The sequence below is a fragment of the Castor canadensis genome, chromosome X (genome assembly GCF_047511655.1).
Source record: "Castor canadensis chromosome X, mCasCan1.hap1v2, whole genome shotgun sequence".
Taxonomy (NCBI): Eukaryota; Metazoa; Chordata; class Mammalia; order Rodentia; family Castoridae; genus Castor; species Castor canadensis.
Genome location: NC_133405.1, coordinates 40,202,788 through 40,222,931, shown reverse-complemented (window position 1 = coordinate 40,222,931; position 20,144 = coordinate 40,202,788). Strand labels below are relative to the sequence as shown.

Sequence of the window (20,144 nt, the reverse complement as noted above, 5' to 3'; positions counted from 1 at the left end):
TACACTCTTGGCAATGCTTTCCTCCACCGCCACCCCTCCCCCACTCTGTTCCATGGCTTACCCCACTTCCCCTCAGTCTCTGGGCCTTATGAATCAGTGAATCATCACCCCCACCCACGCCATGGGTCTCGCGCCCCCTGCCAGCAGGTTCCAGATGCAGTAAGACTGGTCCAAACAGGCCTCGGGCAGAGCAAAGCTAAGCACTGATTGGCTGCTCTTGGCTCCTCCCTTCATCCCGCGTTTGGCCCAAGAGCGAGGTGCAGCTCCGCCAGCGCGGGGTAGGCGCTCTGGTGCTCGCCGAGGATGCTTCCTTCCTCGGGTGCACTGATCTTTCCGACTCTGCCTTTGGAGCGGCTAGACTGCTAGCCTTGGCTGCTCCATCGGCCTGCCTGCCCCTTACCTGCCGATTGCATATGAACTTTTCTTCTTTCTGCACAACGTTGTCGTCGGAGTCGTCGAGATCGTCGTGGCGCTCGCGTGATGGCTTTCGTCCGTTTAGAATAGTGTAGTTAGTTAGGGACCATCGAAGAAGAAAGAAGACGCGATTAACGCAGAGATGCTGGAGGTGGTCAGTTACTAAGCTAGTATAAGAGTAAATTGAGACAGCCAAACCTAGCCGGGGGACGCACGGTCGCCCACAGGAGGTCGACTCTGGCGCTTTCCATCGCGCTGAGCTCCCTCCGTCCCTCTCTTCCTCCGTTGAGACGCGAGGTTGCGGCGCGCAGCGCAGCGCAGCGCATTGACTGCCGCGGGCTCCGCTGGGCGATTGCAGCCGAGTCCGTTTCTCGTCTAGCTGCCGCCGCAGCGACCGCTGCCTGGTCTTCCTCCCGGACGCTAGTGGTAAGTTTGGAGCCCCGGGCGGCATTGCTCTCCGAGACCCTAATGATAAAGGCGGGGGTTGGGTGGGGAGCGGAGGCAGGTCCCGGATGGTTGCAGCCTGCAGGACCGCACTGACAGGGGCGGGGGGGTTGGGAACGACTCTAAACGCTCAGATCGCGGGAAGACTGGTGTCTCTGGAAGGAAAGAGGAGCTAAGCTTTCAAGAGAGAAGCACCGGAGTCTCAAGGGAGGCTGGGAACCCGGACTCGAGATGAAGGCGCTGGAGAGAGGCGGGGGTCTAGAGCACCCTGCGCACTGGAGAACCTTGAGAAACGCAAGGTGGGGGTGGGGTCTCGAGAAGTGAGGGGAAGGGGTGGAGACAGAGGAAAGAGAGTGAACATGGGTATAGCTGGGCGAGGGATCGGGCTGGGCTAAGGAAGGTGCAACTGAGTGGAGGTAGGAACCTACGTCCTTAAGAAATAAGACTGGAGCCAAGTGGGGAGGGGTCAGGGTTTGGGGCAATGGGAGCAGAGGGGTGCGAATGATCCTCTGTTATGTTCTCATTGAAACCGAGCCTAATTTTCGGCGGGTCTCAATGAACACCCTAACCCTGAGAGAAACACACTGCGGATCTGTGTCTTGATTTAACAGCTGTTGGCTGAATTTGAACAGCGCTGCTGATGGTCACGTAAGTTTTAGAGGAGAGTATAAGGGCATCCTGCGAGCCTTTTTATTAGCTTCTTAAGTCATTTGGTGACAGTTTTATATTTTGAAAAGGATTGCGGAAAAGTCTCCAGCGCTGCCTCTTATTCCAGTCTCCTTGCTCAGTTTAACCTGACAAGCAGCCTTAACAGCGTACCTGGGAATTGCTAAACATGAGAACAGGTTGCTCTTCCTGATGCCACATAAAGTTCGTCATTGCAAAACGTGTCTGTGTGTCTGTTTCTTTTCTGCGCCATGCCCTTTGCCTTTTGCTTCCCGTTGGGTAGTATGCAACTGAGGTGACAAACACTGTGCATTGTATTCAAGACCCTCCTTATTTGAAGCGACAGTGCTCCCCAACTCAAATTCAGCAGGCGACACTTAGCAGTTAGAAGATATTTCATTTGGTTGAGGATCACTGCCAGTACCGCGCAGTTTCTTCATTAATATTTACTAACGTAAGTCCCATCCAAGGAAGCCTCTGATTGCTGAGCGGCTAAGTGCATTTGCCCCTTACCACATACCTTTTAGGCAAGCTAACCCAGGAAAGCTTGCTATAGGGAAAAATAGAATTGAACTAAAATGGTAGGAGGGTGGGGGAAGACATTGCGCAGTGAGTAATCTCTGAGCTCCCAATTTGCAGACACTTGTGACCTCACATACACAGTGGTGAAAAAAGACAAATGGGTTCCAGAATTTAAATTTTTTATTAAAAAGTTTACATATATCAGCCATTCTGACAATCAAAAATATGTATGCAGTAGAAACAAGATGTTACTATAGTTGACAGTGAGAAGGGCCAGTAGACATGCCTCACAGGAACTGATTTCTACCATGATCATTGCATCTCTTTTGAAGTATTTAAATCACACTGAATATTGTCCTTTCAGAAGAATGTAATTTCCTTGGCGTCTTGCTATTTGGAATCATCTACAACCCACCCACCCCCTCCCCCATGAATGGGGGAGATTCATTTTTGTGTATTTATTTAAGGAGGTAGGTTGTGGGATGTTTAACTATGTTTTTCATTCCCTAAGCTCTGATTCTCCTGGGAGGTAAGAAAATATTTGCTGCATCCTCAAAATTTCTTTCCTAATAGCTTCTATCATCTATAGCAACAAGCCCAACGCAAGTCCTGAAAGTCAGAAGGTGAATAAGGCTTGTGATTGCAATGTCAAGGTAGGATTGGGGGTGCTTAAGCCAACAGTGTTATTCTATCTGCATAATGCCTTCTTGAGGGATTTATCTTCATCTAGAGTCATCATGGATGACTGTGATGACTTTTTCAGGTAATAGGCTTTGGTGCAGTATGAATTCATGGGAACAAAGGTGAGAACTGGCATTTTTGCCAGACATGGATCCAAGAGCATTCCATACATACATTTCACATAATCTTCAAAGTAAGCCTATGAACAAGAAGATAGTATCTCCCACTTTATTGATACCATCTGCTATCCCCCTCCACAGTATATTCTCATAAATCATTTTAATCCAAAGAAATAAGAAATATTTTTTGTGCTTACAAGGCTACTCAGGAAGAACGTGTCTATTTATTTAGCAATAAAAACAAAAACTAAAAAGCCTGGGTGGCAGGTGTTACTCAGTAGTAGAAGGCGTACCTAGTCCTGCACAAAGTCTATCCCTGCCACTGCATTAATTAATTAATTATTTCACTCACTCATTTTAAAATGCCTAACATTTCTGATAAGCTTGGGTTCATCCACTAAAGATTTAAACAACATGGGCCCCCTCACCCACTGTGGTTCACAGATGGTAGGTTTCTCCTCTGGAAAGTAAATTCTAAGCTTCTGGTAGATTTGCAGGGTTGTCACTACCATTTGGAATTTAATTATTTAGGAATATTTCTTCATTTAGTAGTATTAGGTATTTAGTTAGGTTTAAGTATTTAAACCTAGATAATAATCTGAAGTGCAATCAATGCCCAGTTATTTCACTATTCCATTTATTTATTTCAAGCAAAAGTCTTATCTCTCTAAATAAGGGAAACAAATAAACAAAAAAAAAAACCCCAAAACTAAAATAAGTATCTTCAGCTGCTCCTATTAAATTCTTCAAGGCCTGAGACTGAAGAAAACTGCAGTTTACTGAGCCCCGCTGGAAAATAATTAAATCCCGAGTTGTATTGGCTCCTGAATCTCCAGACTATTTGACGGAAGAATGTTTTGCCACCACTTAAATAGCTGTGGATCCCTCACAAATGAGTATGTACAGCACATGGATTGAGATTATTTTAGTAATGCATCTGGTAAAGCTTAGTGTTGTCTAGGGGAAGAAAGGTTTAGTTATGGTCCATTAACTGCCTGGGTAGTCATGAGCAAACTAGGAAAATGACCATGAATTGAGGTTAATAGGATATTATTGCAATGCAACAGGTGCTAGTATGATGTATATTAACATAGTAACATCTCCTGATTATTGTGAGAGTATAAAGCACTTTGAAATTTTTCAACTATTGCACAAAGTAATATTTTATATTATTATGTCACCATTCCAGAATACCTGTCATGTTGTTTACATATGGTACAATTGAATCACAGAAAGAAATCAATCATTCAACCTCTATGGCACTGCTTTTCATCAAAAAATTTTATTTCTATTTTTAAAATTTTTTTGGCAGTACTTGAGTTTGAAGTCAGGGCCTCACTCCAGCACCCTACCACTTGACCCACATACCCAGCCCTTTTTGCTTTGATTTATTTTTCATACTGAGTCTTACACTTTTGCCCTCAGCCAGTCTCAGACCATGATCTTTCTATCTCCACCTTCCAAATAGCTGGGATTATAGGGATACACCACCATGCTTGGCCCACATCAAAACATTTTAAGAAGACTTCGTGTACCAAGAATATTTTTGCAAAGCAGCCTAGCAGTCTTCATTTTACACACATAACAGTAAAACTAGCCAATGGATTATAAATTGCACCATCATTTAACTAGTTACTAGCAGATTTAATATTGATGCTCACCTTCAGTGACTCTGATAGTCACTTCTGACATTTTAATATGCACATGACATAGTAAAAGCAGGAATTCAAATAAGATACACGTGAACAAGAATCTTAATTCTGCTTTTGTCTCCCTCAATCCAGTATCTCTACTTTATCCTTCTGTTGATTCCTCCTTTCAGCTGTAGCTAACTGCACCATTTGCAGTTTCCTGAGATACTTGCATGTTACAGCACTCTACATGTAGCTGGCATTTGATATTGTCAATCTTGTTAATTAAGGTTAACAGAATTTATAGATGGCTAGTTACATAGTCTAATTTGAGAAGAACTAGAAAGACCTTTGCCCCCAAACTTGTAACTTCATTATTTTCCATAGCACTTGAAGTTCTACATTCAGTAATTTCCTGCTTTAATTTTAATTACTGTCTCCTTTATATGCAAATATCCACTTAGAAAGGTAACATATTATTGTTGACTATTACCAACTAAACATCAATGTATTCACAGCTATCAGAAAGCCTTCAGAACTGCATTGTCTAATACAACAGTCATTGACCACATTTTGGCCTTTAAATTTAATGAAATTAAATCATAAATTCAGTTTCTCACTCTCATAGGCCACATTTCAACTAGTGGCTCCTTATTGGACAGTGTAGATATAGATAATCACCATCACTGAAGAAAGCTTCACTGGACAACAATGTAGTAGAAAGCAGAGACCCTGAACTTTTTCAATGAACATTTCCCCCACCTCTTTGCTTTAACCAAAACTTGGTTTTCTCCAGAGAAGCTTTGTACTTCCTGACAGATTTTTCAAGTGGAGTGAATTAAATTATCCTCTATCCCTTCCCACTCCACTAATCTTATTACTCTTCCTAATAGGTGAAGGTTTAAAGTTGTGATTGAAACTCTCTTACATCCATTTTTTTTTAACTTCCAAAGTACTGGAACATGTCTCTTGCTTTTATACAAACAATCCTCTACTGAAACTTTATACCATTCCAACTTTTCTTTCTTTTCTCAGTTGTCTACATCCACATGAAATTTTTCACACCTGTTTATTTCTTACTGTTCATTTTTGATCTTGTCACTCTCTGGAGAACTTAGTGTCCATAAACATTGCCAACAGTCTAGCCTCATAATTCCTTGACCTTTTCTTTTTCCCAGTTTCAGGCCTATGGCTACACCTATAATGCATCACTTTCTAAAATTTTATGTTCAAAAATACTATTCCCAAATTATGACTTCAGTGTCTTTAACTCCCCCGATCCCTCATCCCTTATACCTGCACATACCTTGTACCTTGTCAAGATTTTTGCAACCCTTCAGAAAGTTTCTAGTAACAATGCCCTCTCTTGGCTTCATTTCCTTCACTTCCTAGTCTAAAATGTCAGTCATGTCAGTGTTTATCAACATCACCCAGAACGTACACGCCTCAATGCCTTTCTACTGCCTCACCGTAGACCTCCCCTATTTAGAGTTAATGTACCTTATTTTGTACTTTGATTGCTGAGCATTAATGGAGGAAAATTAGCAAAACTACACACTGTTATCTCCAATCCCAGCTGGGCCCTCAGTGCTACTCAGCAATCCTTTTGTGACCTTAGTAAATTCCCTCTCCTATATTCCTAGACTCATATTCCATATTTATTTTTACTTTTCTCAACTTCTGTATTCTGTTTCCATATTTGCTACTCTACTTGTACATTTCACAGAGAAAAGAGGAAGTAGGAAGTTACACAAGGTAAATTTCTCCAACCTCAGTTCAACCAAAGGTACTTGATTCCTTGAGTTTGAGTTTGAATGAACTTATAGACGTATTTTAAATTGTTGGTGGACCTGTATAGGACTCCCATAACTTTAGGTGGAAAACGTATCTTCAGTAGGTCCTTAATGGAAAAGAAAAGGCAGTCCAACCATTATAATTCAGCCAAAAATTTCATCTTGTCATTGCAAAGAAACACATGCCAAAGATTTTTAAATGTTCTTTAAAGACATATTTGTTTTGACAGCCATTGGAAAGTTGGAGAAAAAGACTTGATGCTTTCACTCTTATTTTTCTGATATTCTAGTTTTAAGCTATTAATTAATATTAAAATGTGCATCTATTGCTAAGAAAAAAAGTGACATAGTGACTGTATATAGTTCTGCAAATGATAGTCTTCTTAATCCATTTCAGAAAGTTACTAAACTAACCAAGCTTTCCATCTGACTCATTTTCCATTAAATGTCCTCATGAGCCCCTTCCACATTCCATCCCCAGCCACACTCTTCGTAACATCAAAGTTTCTTATGAAACATGGAAAAGCTTTGAAAACATGTAAGTCATTAGCAATGGCCATTTCATCTGTCCCAAGTTCCTAAACAAGTTTCTCATTATTCAAAACTGTAAGAAGAAATTATACTTTGGCAAACAAGAAAGGGAGCATATTTCTGATCAAAGGAGTGAGGAGTAGAGAAAGTATTGCAGAGAAAGTGACTTCAAAGCATCTTGGCAGCAACCTGAACTACTTAATGCACTAGGTAGTTTGCCGAGCTTGGAAAGAAGAAAGATGTGTAGTGAGTGTACCCTTCTACGGAAGATGAAGTTTGGGAGTGAGACAGGAAGGGTCAGTGTTCAGAATTGAATTATTAGTAATGGAAGGATGTGGAGTGGGCTTAATAAAAATTAAAAATGATGACTGAATACCACTGAAACCAAAGACAATCGCAACTTATGTCTACACAAGAATATCAATGAATGAACTCACTTGAGTTTCTTTTATTATTTTATTTTCATAAAAAATGATTTCTTTTTTAAACTCATTTGTACATTCCTATGTCTCAAACTCATGTGTTCACATCTTTTTGTATCTTCAACTTACACATCTCCCATTTTAGTTCAAGAATTAAGACTCTTTCAATATTTTTCAAGTACAGCTTCCTCTAGTCAAGGTAAGAAGACTTGCCCAAGTTAACAAGCAATTATTCTTCATAAGAGAGGAATAAAAGATACAATAATAGCCATTATTCATTGAAAATTAATATACATTACACATTCCTAAGAGGTTTACATGTATTTTCCCATATAAGCCTCACAACAACCCCCTAAGGTAATACTCTTATCCATAGTTTGCAGCTAGGAAAACTGAGGCACACAAAGTAGTTAAATAATCTGCTCAAATTAAGTGAACAAACCCAAACTTGAAAGCAAACAGTTTTGATTCCAGAAGCCATGCTGTTAAGTAGTAAACTCTATTGTCTCTGTTTAGGAGTTGGCTAATTTTTCTTTCATATGATAACTACTAGTGTTTGGTCAGAACACATTTGCATGTGAATGTGAGGATATCATTACTGGCAATGTCCATTGATCCTGAATATGGTGCCTGGCAAGGCAATAAGATAGACATGTAACATGTTGTCAGGTGATTTAGCTATCAATTAAAAAAAAAAAAGTAGAGCAAGTGAGAGTACTGTTATTGCTGGGAGACTGAGAAACATGAAGCTGAGTCAAAGTTGGATGTGGTGGTGTACACCTGAATCCCAGCACTCAAGAGGTTGAAGCAGGAAGATCACAAGTTCAAGGACAGTCTGGGCTACATAGTGAGATCCTGTCTCAAAAAATAAATGGAATTTTTTTTTAAAAAGGACCTGAGTGAAGTTTAGGGGAGTTATAGGTATAATAATATAAAGATTGAAATGAAATCAGAGAAATGATGCTATTACATAGAGAGATGAGTGGCTAGAGGCAAGGGTTACAACAGAGAATTGGACTCAGGTGTGTGTGGTCTGTACTATTTGTGTCACCATGATAAAGGCCAATCATATTTGGTCATTTATATAAAGTTGCCCACTTGAAATTCAAACAGGAAAATTAAAATCCTATAAGTCTGTCACTGGGGTGACAGAAGTTTCATTAGAAATCATTTATTTAGCTCTCACCAGAGGTTTGAAGTGTTATCTGATCCCATTTGTCAGGTATTATTTTTCACACTGGAATCAAGAAAAATAATTTGATAACTCTGACTTGAAAAATAGATACTGTAAAAAGTTACTGCCAGTTTTTTTAGCTTATTGGTGTGAGCCCAAATGCAGAGTATAATACTTAAAGTTCATTTAGGTAAAAAAAAATACTTAGAAAAGTTCTGCATGCTTAAAGACTTTTTTACTTGAATATTAAAAAAAGAAAAGCCAAAACAATTGCTTCAATGTTAAAATGACCCAGACATCAATTTGTGATTCAAGATAATTTATTGCTAGAAATTCTGGAGTGGAGAACTTCAGTATTGTGGTATGTAGCTCCCCTTCTCAAACCTTCCTAAGTTTTACCTGGTCTTCTGTTCTAATTCAAGCCTTACTTCTTACATAAAGCTTTTGCTGACTTGCTCATATATACGGAACTTCCTTGCCCATAGTAAGTAATCAATTAATAAATCTTCATTGATTGTATTGCCACTCCTAGAAACCTATGTGCCAATGGTTAAAGTAAAAATGAAAGAAGATGAAGAAAGTCCTAAAGTAGAATTTTTGGTACACTTGCACATCTGAGAACTTAGGCATCCAGGTGTGGTGGTGCACACTTATAATCCTAGCATTTGGAAGTATATAATAGCAGGAGGAATGAGAGTTTCAGGCTACCCTGGGCTGCATAGTAAGTTTGAGGCCAGCCAAAGTGGCATAGTGAGACCCTGTCTCAACTGAAAAAACAAACCAACAAAATAAGACAAAAAAAAAAAAACTCTCAAGCATCTAACAGAATCACAAATTTCTTTGAAATTTCGGGTGACCTGTCTGAACATATTTTAGGGCAATTAAGATATTATAAATCATAAATTAGATCAGTTAAAGCTTAGTCCTAGTATACACAGTTTTATTTTCTGTTTCACAGTGAAATGAATACATAATAATGCACATATAGACATATATATGTATATGTGTATATATATAAATATATATATGAGAGAGAGAGCATTCTTGTTGACTGCATGCTATCTAGTAGATCAAAGTTTAGAATCAGTTCCACATTCTGTCTGCATCAGTCTATTGATTTTAATGTCTAATCAGTAATTCAAAAGTCTATATTCATTTTATGGTATGGGTCTATGGTCCAGCATAAGGCAGAACTTTTTCTTTTTAAAAGTAACAATTTCTAAATGCCTTTGCAAAAGCTAAATTTTTTTAAAGAGCTTTGTTGTCTCACAGAACTTACCATTAATGAATTGCTTTGAGTGATAATCATGAATCTGCTGGGGTTTTGTAATCTTAAAGAGTTAAAATTAATTTTATGTTTTGTGTCTTGTTGGTAAGTTTTTCCAGCATTTTTGGTTAGTCACTGACTCCCAGAAGTTTTATAGGCCCATTTGTTATATTTTCAAATGCAGCTGAAAATAGATTCACAGAGAAGTTGATGACTTTATTCGTGGGGGAAGTAAACAGGAAGAATTTGGTATTTCTTCAATAATTTTTTTTAAGCCCACAGTTTAAGAAAACAGAAATGAATAAGTTTCTAATCGTTTCATCATGTTTCTAAATCTATTCAAAAACTCATTATGCAGAAGGGGAAGAATTAATGATGTATGGTAGAATTAAATGCCTGAAAAACTACTCATTGAAATCACGACCTTTGTTGTCCAATTTTTATTGAAGTTAGCAAGTGTAGATTCATTAGTTTGAGTCATGAGAAGAGGTTCATTACCTTCTTCTCTTTGAATAACTGTCTCTCTCAACTTTTTTTCTGCTTCTACTGCCAAGCCTCAGCCAATTCTATAAGCTTTAATTAAGTTAATCTACAAAATTCGCTATCCATATTTATCTTCCAAATTAGTCAACTATAAATTGACGATGAATTTAAAAAATTGTAAGAATTATAAAACTCCAGCAAGTATTTGTTAAGGGCTTAGTACACCTCCAACACTTTCTTAGATGCTAGATAAGTGATGAACATATTATACAATGTTCATCTAAAGAAATTAATAATTAGTAGATGAAAAGGGCAATTCTATGTAATAATATAGTTTTATAGTTTATGGAGCAAGCAAGATTGATTTTTCTCTTTCCTACTATTCCACTCAGAATAAATGAAGGAAAAATGGATCATTATTTGCTTATCTTAGGTCTCAGATTTCACAACCCTAAAATGGGAGCATTGTGTTAGATAATTTTTCTATAAAGATCCTTTAAACTAACATCTTTGCCATAAACAAATACAGAATACAGAGACCAGGAGGTTAAATTGCTTATTTCCCAAAAATTACAGATCATGCGAAATAGATATATGCATCATGATATTTGTTGTGCATGATTTACCATATATTAATATATTAATTCATATATTAAGTTGGGAAAAGAATATGGAGAAAAGTACTACCAATCTCACCATTGAATGAGTAAAAATCTTTTTTTAATTTTGGGGGATAATGGGATTTGAATTCAGAGCTTCACACTTGCTAGGCAGGCACTCCACCACTTTAGCTATTCCACCAGCTCAAAATTTAAAAGTTAAAAACATTCAAAGCCTGAGATATTGTTAACACTATTTTCTTGGTACTTACTAGGTATTGTATTGAGTTACATCAGTTCTCACATCTGCCAGGTATGGTGTTAAAGGTTTTATAGGTATCATCTCACTTTTTAATTTGCCTTATCTTTCCTACCAGATTATAAATTCCCATAGACAAAGAGCATATTTTACTCATTTTTATAACCTGAACTACCTTTTGAGTATATTATTACACTTTGTGGGTTCTTTCAATATGAATTTGCTGAATAATTAATTTGTAAAGATTCCCAAGCACTATGGAAAGTGCTTTTAAGGTGCCAATTTATAGTTAAATGATCTGAGTTTTAATTTTTTATGAACCTCTATATCCTTGCCTGTTAAAAGAGGAAATCATGAGCTGAAGGTATAGCCCAGTGGTAAAGAACTTGCCTAGCATGCATGAGGTCTTGGATCCAACCCTCAGCAGTGGAAAAAAAAAAGAGCTAAGTGGTAGTAGAAACTATTAGGAAGAATCTCAAAAATGTGGCTATGTTAGAAAATATGCAGTAAACTCAAGTATAGGAATTAACATAGTGAAAGAAACCTTGCTTGACTAAAGTATAACTGGATAGCTAGCCTTCCAATTTATTCTACACAAAGTATAGTGATATTTCTGCATTGCTTTATTCTCAGAAAGACTTAGGCAAAGCATTTTGATTCTTAATTTAGCCTTACTTTTTAAACTTCTGTATATTTATGGTAAAGTATCTATCACAGGATCTACAAATGCTACTAAAATATAATTATCATTTTTTCTCAATATGAATAAAGCCTGGTTTGATTTCCTTTTCAAGAGTGCTTCAACTTACTATGACTTTTTTCCCTTTTGTAACTATTAGCCCTAATCTTGTTCACATTTAGTGTGATGTCTGGAGCCTAGATAACAGAGAGTAACTTCTATGTTTCCAAGTGTATTTTAAAGATTTAAATCTAAGGTACATATCAATATTATATAATATAATATATATAACATATATGATATAAGGTAGCAATATTTGTGTTAAATGCAAATATTGGAAAATACTTTTTTTTCAAGTGAAAACTCTAACTAGTATGAAGAGGTCCCATTCTTCATAAAAAATTTGGTGAAATATTGAAGTATTTTATTCTAAAATCAGCTCTCAATGAAAACTTTTAAGTGGTGATTCATTAATATCTTGCCAGATATTAATGTTGTCATTTTTAGTTTATGAATGAGCTTCACAACTGGAAATATTCTTGTTCCTTTAAAGATATTCTTAGGGTTAATTATATGTGTGTGTGTGTGTGTGTGTGTGTGTGTGTGTGTATGTATATATATATATATATATATATATATACACACTATACTATACTATATATATGCTATTACTTTATAAAAGCTTCAAAAGTAAAGAAAATTCATGGACAAATATTCACCCAAGGCCTTTAAATAAATTTCGTAAAATCTTTTTCATCACTGTATTGAAACTTTTCTTCTAGGATGAGTATTCAATTTCTTGCTTTTATATTGAGAACAGCTTTGAGTTCTGGGGGGTGACCCCAAGTGGTAAAAAGGAGAAAGGGAAAGGTCATTTATAGCTTGTTCATGACTCCTATCAGTGCTCCCTTTTGATTTCTAATTACTTTCCCCAAAAAATAGTATTCAGAACTCTTTTCACTATTTTTAATGAATCTAAAGCTATACTATGTATGTTGATATAAAATGATTTCAAAGGAATTATTTTTGTCCTCAGTCACCTGCTCTTGACCTCTTTGAAGAAGCAAATAAATTTCTATCAACATCATCACTGGAGAAATATTTTTTTGAACCTTGGCTGTACCTCACATTGTAAAAACATGGCCTACAATATAGCATTTGTCCTTAGAGTAACAGAACTGTCAAGCCAGATTCCTGCATGGTATGATTTCTACCTCTGTGGAATTTACATTTTATTTAGTAAAATGAAATATATTGACACACAACAAAAATCATGATATTATATAATGAAGTTCCAAGTTGTATTTCATGTACAAATGGAGAAAGAGAAGTAATTAAGAGAAATTTATTGAGCTAAGTAAGAACTGAACTGGAGCATGAAGAAAACCAGTATATGGATTGATATAGAGGAAGAAAAGGTAAGATTTCAAAGAACTGTTACACATTCATGTTTCACAGTGTGATGAAAGATATTTTAGGAACTAGTTAGTGAAGGTAAGAAAATGACTTTTGATTTGGAAATATTTAAAATAATGTGGACATACATCATTAGGTGTTCTTTGGATAGCTGGAAATAAGATATTTGATCTCCAAAGATGGGTCATTCATGGAGGTAAAAGAACTTGGAGCAATTCATTCTATGTTGATTTAGCTGAATTTCCAAATTTTGCAAGAGAAGGTTGTGGAGAGAAAAGAAATGGAGCACCAAAGATTAAGAATTGATTACTTAAAACTTTGGAGAATATGTAAGGATCTTAAAATATTTATCTTAGAATATTCAAACAACACTTTCTTTTTTTCTTCCTAGTTTTATACATTATTATAATTCAGTGATTAAAGTTCTGTTCTGTGCAACACTGAGTGCTTCAGAACCTTCTGGAAGAGAAAACAACACTTAGTTCTGATCTCTAGTAGTTTTGAGTCTGGTCAGTGTCTGGAAATCCAATATATGAGCTCTACATAAAAGAGTCTGCAGAAAACAGTCACTGTTCAAACTAGAGAAAATTCAGGGAGTACATAAAAAAGATATTGTATAGGTTGAAAATACTGATATTGCTCCAAAGACTAAAGAAGGAATAGCTATTTGAACCAACTCGCTCAGATGTCATTTTCACTATCACCTATAGGCATACCAGTTAATGTCCTTTTTTACTGACTCAGATTTTCTGATAAGACTTTTGTAAAAGAAAAAAAAAATAGAAAAGAATAAAAGAAATCTCTTTGAGTCTGAACTCATTCATTCTCAATCCTTTTCATATGCTCGTAACTATTTAAAAAATAAATCAGGAAACAGGAATTGAGCACCTTCTGTGTGTTAGTTTGCTTAAATGCATTAGTTTGCTTAAATGACGCAATGGAAGTAGTAAAATTCCTACAAGTCATGTTCATTTTTATTAGCAAACCCTTAGATATCTGAATTATACCTTGATTTATGTTAGTTAAGCAAGTAACTAGCTTTAGATTACACTCTTTAATAAAAATCAATTATCTGAAAACCTTGTGACTATCAGTTTCCACAAGAATCATTCATTTTTATTAGATTGTCTTTAGAAATATTAGCAAAGCACTTTATAATTCTTTAATGCATGGATGATATTATGAAAGCAACCACACCTGAAGTACTAAGTATCCTAATGAAGCAATAGAAATAAAATATGCTGATTGCATTTGTGAGTGACTTAATATTGCTTATGTTTTAAAGATGATTAAATTAAGATTTCAGGAGGGTCCTTAACTCACTTCTGGTCACACAGCTACTTATTGGTAAAGCTGTAGAGAGAGCCCAAATCATCTAACTCTGAATTCACATTCTTTTCCACCTTGGTCCACTGCCTCTTAAAGAATATGTGGCATTTAAAATAAAGCTTTCAAAAATTTGAGAATCATGTCATGCTTAATAAATTCAGAATAAACAAACTGCATTTGCACTCTTGACTTCACAAAAAAATTAGAAAGTTAACACAAGTATGTGACTACTTTGAAGATTATGACTTTTATTCTTACTGACATAGGTAGAAGATACATATTGTATACATTTTGTGTGTGTGTGTGTGTGTGTGTGTGTGTGTATGTGTGTGATCACAACAGGAGAAAGAAACATATAAAAGGCAAACAAATGTAGTTCTTCAGGTTTAAGTTAGACAACTGACTAGTTAACAGGCCACAGGCACTTATTCATGTTAGTTTTTCTTAATTTGAGTAACTGAATTCTGAAACAGCTCAAGGCTGGACACTTCCTTTCTATAAATTACATCTCTTAAAATGTACAAATGAAAGCATGAGTCACTAGCTACAGAATTCCAGCTCTAATCCATTATGTCACTTTTATAAGGAAACAAACCAGTGCCCTTGATGTGGTTCTGAGGACAATGACTCTGTGAACTACAGAGTATGTGAAAGATGAAATCATAACATGAACAATGAAATGAACTCAATGGGAAGATCTAAAAGGTAAAAAGAAATTCATGGAATGAAATAATTTCTTTCTGTGACTCTTTTTCATTATTCATTTGCATGCACAGCTTGCATATACTGGGTTAATCTGAAAATAAATTGAAACATTCACATATCTTCCTATCAAATTGTGAATAGTTAACTTTCATTTACATGTGCATGAGAAGAGACAGTGATGAGAAGCAAAATGCACAGCCCAAGATCATTTTCAAAGTATATTTTGATCAGAGGTTTAGTTTCTATTTATTTAACCTTTTGTGAGAACTTTAAACTCTAATATTATGGAAATAGTTATTAGTATTTGCTATTCCATCTCATAAATACAGAGGAGAATATCTGAAGTAGGAGGCTGAGGGAAGAAATCATGGTTCCTTCTAATGAAAAAGGGAGAGAAAGTGAAAGGAATTAAACAATATTGAGCATCTGCCACCTCCTGGTCTGCATTTGACAAATGATAGAAGATAGATGATAGATAGATAGATAATAGATAGTAGATATATGATAGAGAGATAGTAGATAGATGATAGATAGATAGAATTTCATGTAACTAAATAACCACAAGAAATAGGAAATGGAAACAAAGAAAAGTTAAATCATATCCCCAACCACATAGCTAATAAGATACTGAACTAGAATTCAAACCCAGTTCTGACTATGAAGATAGTGTGCACTTTTTTCATGGCATCTTGATGAACAGCTTAAAATTTCAAAAATGTGTCAAATATTCATGGACAAAGCATACTCTCAGTATAACCTTTATTTAGTCCTTGACACGGTTTTCAAAGAACTAATTGGAAGACAAGACATTTTTCATATATCAGTTTCTACAAATATGTGTAATGTTTAAGATCTCAGGTCATTTTTAAAAGTGAGACAAGAACTGTTTACTAATACAATATGGATGTGAAAATATGCAAAATTACCTAATAATATTAGTCATGAAATAGGAAAATGTAAAAAATAAATCATAATATTTTTTTAAATACCAGACATAAAGTGGCTCAAGTGGTAGAGCACCTACTTAGCAAGCCCCTGAGTTCAAATCCCAGTACCACCAAAAAACCCCTAATTCTTCAGAGATAAAAATTCCAGACAGATTCATCTTAAGTTTCCCAGGTCACATTTCCTTGAAATAAAAAGGCAGTTATAATAACAGAAAACATATTTCTGCATAGACCATGAAATTCCTCTCTACCTTTCTTATAACATAATAAATGACTCTTTTAATCTTGCTTCATACAAAATAATTGTATATTTTCATAATTTAACAAGCTGTAATCTAAACATGGCACCTGCATTTTAGATTCAAAACATTAAAGTCAAACTTTAAAGATCCATTTTATTTATTTTTCCAACTTACAATTTTTTCTGTTATATGACTTCACATTAATAATATATTTTGTATTGAATTTTTCCTATGATTTTATAGTGAAACTTGTCATTGTAATTGAGTAAATATTGTGGCTAGATATTTCTTAATAAAAATAAAGCATATCAAATATCTAGCTGCCATCTAAGAGCATTTTAAGAATCTCTTTTCAACTACTATTTAGAGCAAAAGCATAAAATGTATTCAGAAACCATCATTAGTTTTTTACTCAATTCTGAATTCTTCAGCTTTAACTATTTAAAAATGAAAGTCACTAATTGTATATATGCTGGTACAAGTTAAACAAAAACAGAATTGAGAGGAAAAGGTAGGTTTGCATAAAAACATGCAGAACCCTCCAAAATAACTTTTAATGAGTACCAACTATGAATAGAGAAGTTAAAATGAATTATCAAATACAGTTTTTACCCATGACAAAGAAGATTTGGGGATTCATTGCCCATTATTGAATGCTTATTAGAGTTGACATCTTTTGAGCACAGAACTTACTAGAACATATGGATCAAGGCTAATATCAGTAAGTAAAAAGAGTCATCTGAAACAGAAAAGATTTCATCATTCTGCTTAAACATAAACAGTGAATACTTGTTGATGTGAGAAAAGACCAAGATAAAAAATGACCTTGAGTTGGGCTCTGGTGGCTCACGCCTGTAATCCTAGCTACTCAGGAGGCAGAGATCAGGAGGATTGCAGTTCAAACCCAGCCCAGGCAAATAGTTCAGAAGACCTTGTTTCTAAAACCCCTATCACAAAAAAGTTGGCCTGGTGGAGTGGCTCAAGGTGAAAGCCCCAGTACCAGGAAAAAAAAAAAAAAAAGGCCTCTTGATGTATCTTATTCAATTAAAAAATAATTGCATAATGCTTTATTTGTCATAACTTCAGCTTTTCTTTTTAATGTCTGACTCTAGCCTCCACATCGCTATAAAGTGTTGGTGCATTTTGTATACACATGAAGAGCATTAGCTATAAGAGTGTTATTTTTTAATTAAAATTCACTTTCATGAATCTCAGATGTATAATTTTTTTAATATTTTTATTTTGTAAAATTAATGTATTTCCCTTGTACTTTACAATAAAAATCAGGCTCTTTCAAAGTTGTTTTAAGATCTTATTTTTCATCTGAAGTAACGGATTCAACCTCAAATCATTTTTAAATTTGTATTGAAATTGAATTCACATACTATATAATTCACCCATTTTATTATGTACAATTCAATGGTTTTTAGTATACTCATAGAGTTGTGCAAGCACCATCACGATTTAGAACATTTTCATCATCCCCCCACAAAGAAAACATATACCCATTAGCAGTTTCTTCCCATGTTGACAATAATGGCGCTAATAGATTTCAGTTCTTACTGCACCCTTAAGCTTCTGTTTCCCAGGGTCATGGTCCTACCTCAAGTCTAGCTTGAATTCTCCTTCTGGTCCAACCTCCAATCAACATGAACCATAAGATCCTAACCAATCAGATCATGCCAAGTCTCACTGAGGGGTATTTAAGCCCCTGCCCCTCTTTCTCTCTCTCTCTTTTGGCTCTCTCCTTCTCCCACCCAGCAATAAAGAATCTCTTGGCCAGATCACTCTTCTCCATGTGGTCACTTTTGGGGCCTACACCCCAAATATCCTCCACTCCCAGCTATAGGCCAATTTGTTTGAAATCTACAAACCTTTAGCAGACACACTTGCTGGGATATCAGAAAGACAGGGCAGTATTAAGAGGAGTTGGCAAGTAAAAGAAAATCTGTAGCCAGATTCAAGCAATAGGGTTTTGATTTATCTTAATTTTTTCACACTTGTGAATGTAAATAGTGTATCTGAGCTTCTTTCATCTTTACTTTCTTATTCAATTTTATATTAGTACTCTAAAATCATTAGAAAAGGAAGTCATCCTCCAAGCACTGCTATCCAAAATCAATTGATCAGGAAAACCTAAGTTTTGAACCCAGGAAAGTTACATTTCTAATGCAATTCTTTCATTTTTTTTTTCCATTCTATCCAATCAAGACTTGTCAAACATGACTCTCCTGCCCAGAGAGAAAGTATTTACCTTAAAAACATTTGTGTACATGCTATTTGCTATTAAATGTCATAAGAATCAGTTTATTTTCAAACTCTCTAACATGGAAAAAACTTCTTTAAAATTATATCTATCCAAGGGATTTTTATGAAATAAAATTGCCAGTCGTTCTGATTGGCTTTGTATTATTCTTATGTCATAGCTGTATAATATAGCACAAGAAATTTTAGTTGCTATACATTGTAGCTGTCATTACTAATAAAAAACATATAAAACTAAAACTAAAAGCTGGGCCTTCTACCTAAAATGTGGTATCTGTTACTTAACATATTTCTCATTAAAATAATAAATCTCATAAAATCTAATAAAATATGTAAATATGTCCTATTAATAGCATTCCTAAATACAGGTCTCAATGTTTTTTGCTGAAATATACATGCTCTATACACACCGGAAATGTTTGTCTGTTGTCCACATTGTGCTAAGGAGGAGGAGGTGATGGGCAATGCCCTACTGGAAAGATGAAGTTTTAAAGAATACATGATAACCTGGAGAGAATGTTAAGATTTAAGTTAATAAATTAACATAGTAAAGCAAGGGAATATATGTGCTTAAATAAAAGATTCAATGAGATACAACAAAATGTTTTAAATAGAGTGTGGAAAAAAATGCAGAAGGAGGAGAGTCTACTGTATGATTGTATTTATATGAACTTCAGAATTGGTCAAAACAATCCATAATGATAGAAGTCAGAAAGTGGTTTGAGGGAGGGATGAAGGAGCAGGAGGATGGGAATGGTTTATATCTTCATTGGAGTTGCTATTCTACAGGTATAAACACATCAAAATTGACCAAATTTTACAGTTAAAAAGAGCACATTTTATCATATGTAAGTTATACTTCATGAAAGTAGATTTCTTTTCTTAAAAACCCAAATAAGCAGTGAAAGGTACCCTCTGGCCCATCTGTGGTCAGTTTTTAATCCTGAATGGAAGAAGATCCCTTCTTTATAACTAGTAAGATTCCTCATGAATATCCAGAGAAGTTCATTAAGCTCGTTTGTAATGCTAGGATCTCCTCATCCATTCATTGCTCAGGATTGAGAACTGGCATTTTAATGATGATTGAGCTTTAGATAGGCATTTCTTTGATAGGCATTGCACTTTAAAAGCCTGTTTTTTCACAGTTAGTTCAACTGAAGGAGAAATAAAGGCAACAAATTTACCCATTAAATTTTCACTGGCTTCTTACTTTTAAAGCACAATTTTGAATTCAAACTACTGTTTTGTAATGTCTTTCTTAGAGTAGGCTGAAAGCAAAAGAGTAATAATTTTTGAAAGAAAGTTGGGAAAAAAATCTGTCTTGAACAATCACAAAATTACCTGTAATGTCACTTTATAAATCAATGACAGTGTCAAAAATAATAGGATTGCACTTGCAAAATTTAAAAATATTCTGTGCACTATTTTTATAAGAGGGAATTGCAGAGTGTTTAGATTATTATGTAGAACAAGGTTGTGATCAGAGGCATCTTTATTTTCTGTCTTGAGACACTGTCATACAAAGAAGAAAAGTCAGACGAGATCGGGCGAGTTCA

At 35.4% G+C, this 20,144-nt stretch overlaps 1 protein-coding gene across 1 annotated transcript in view; it reads left to right on the top strand.

Annotated features, from left to right (window-relative positions):
• Window positions 1-249: 249 nt before the first annotated feature.
• Window positions 250-20,144, top strand: part of Htr2c (5-hydroxytryptamine receptor 2C) — a 245,657-nt gene continuing 225,762 nt past the window's right edge. The window contains exon 1 of the mRNA XM_074062713.1: window positions 250-840. The gene's annotated coding sequence lies outside the window, so the exon portion shown is untranslated. The remainder of the gene's footprint in view (window positions 841-20,144) is intronic.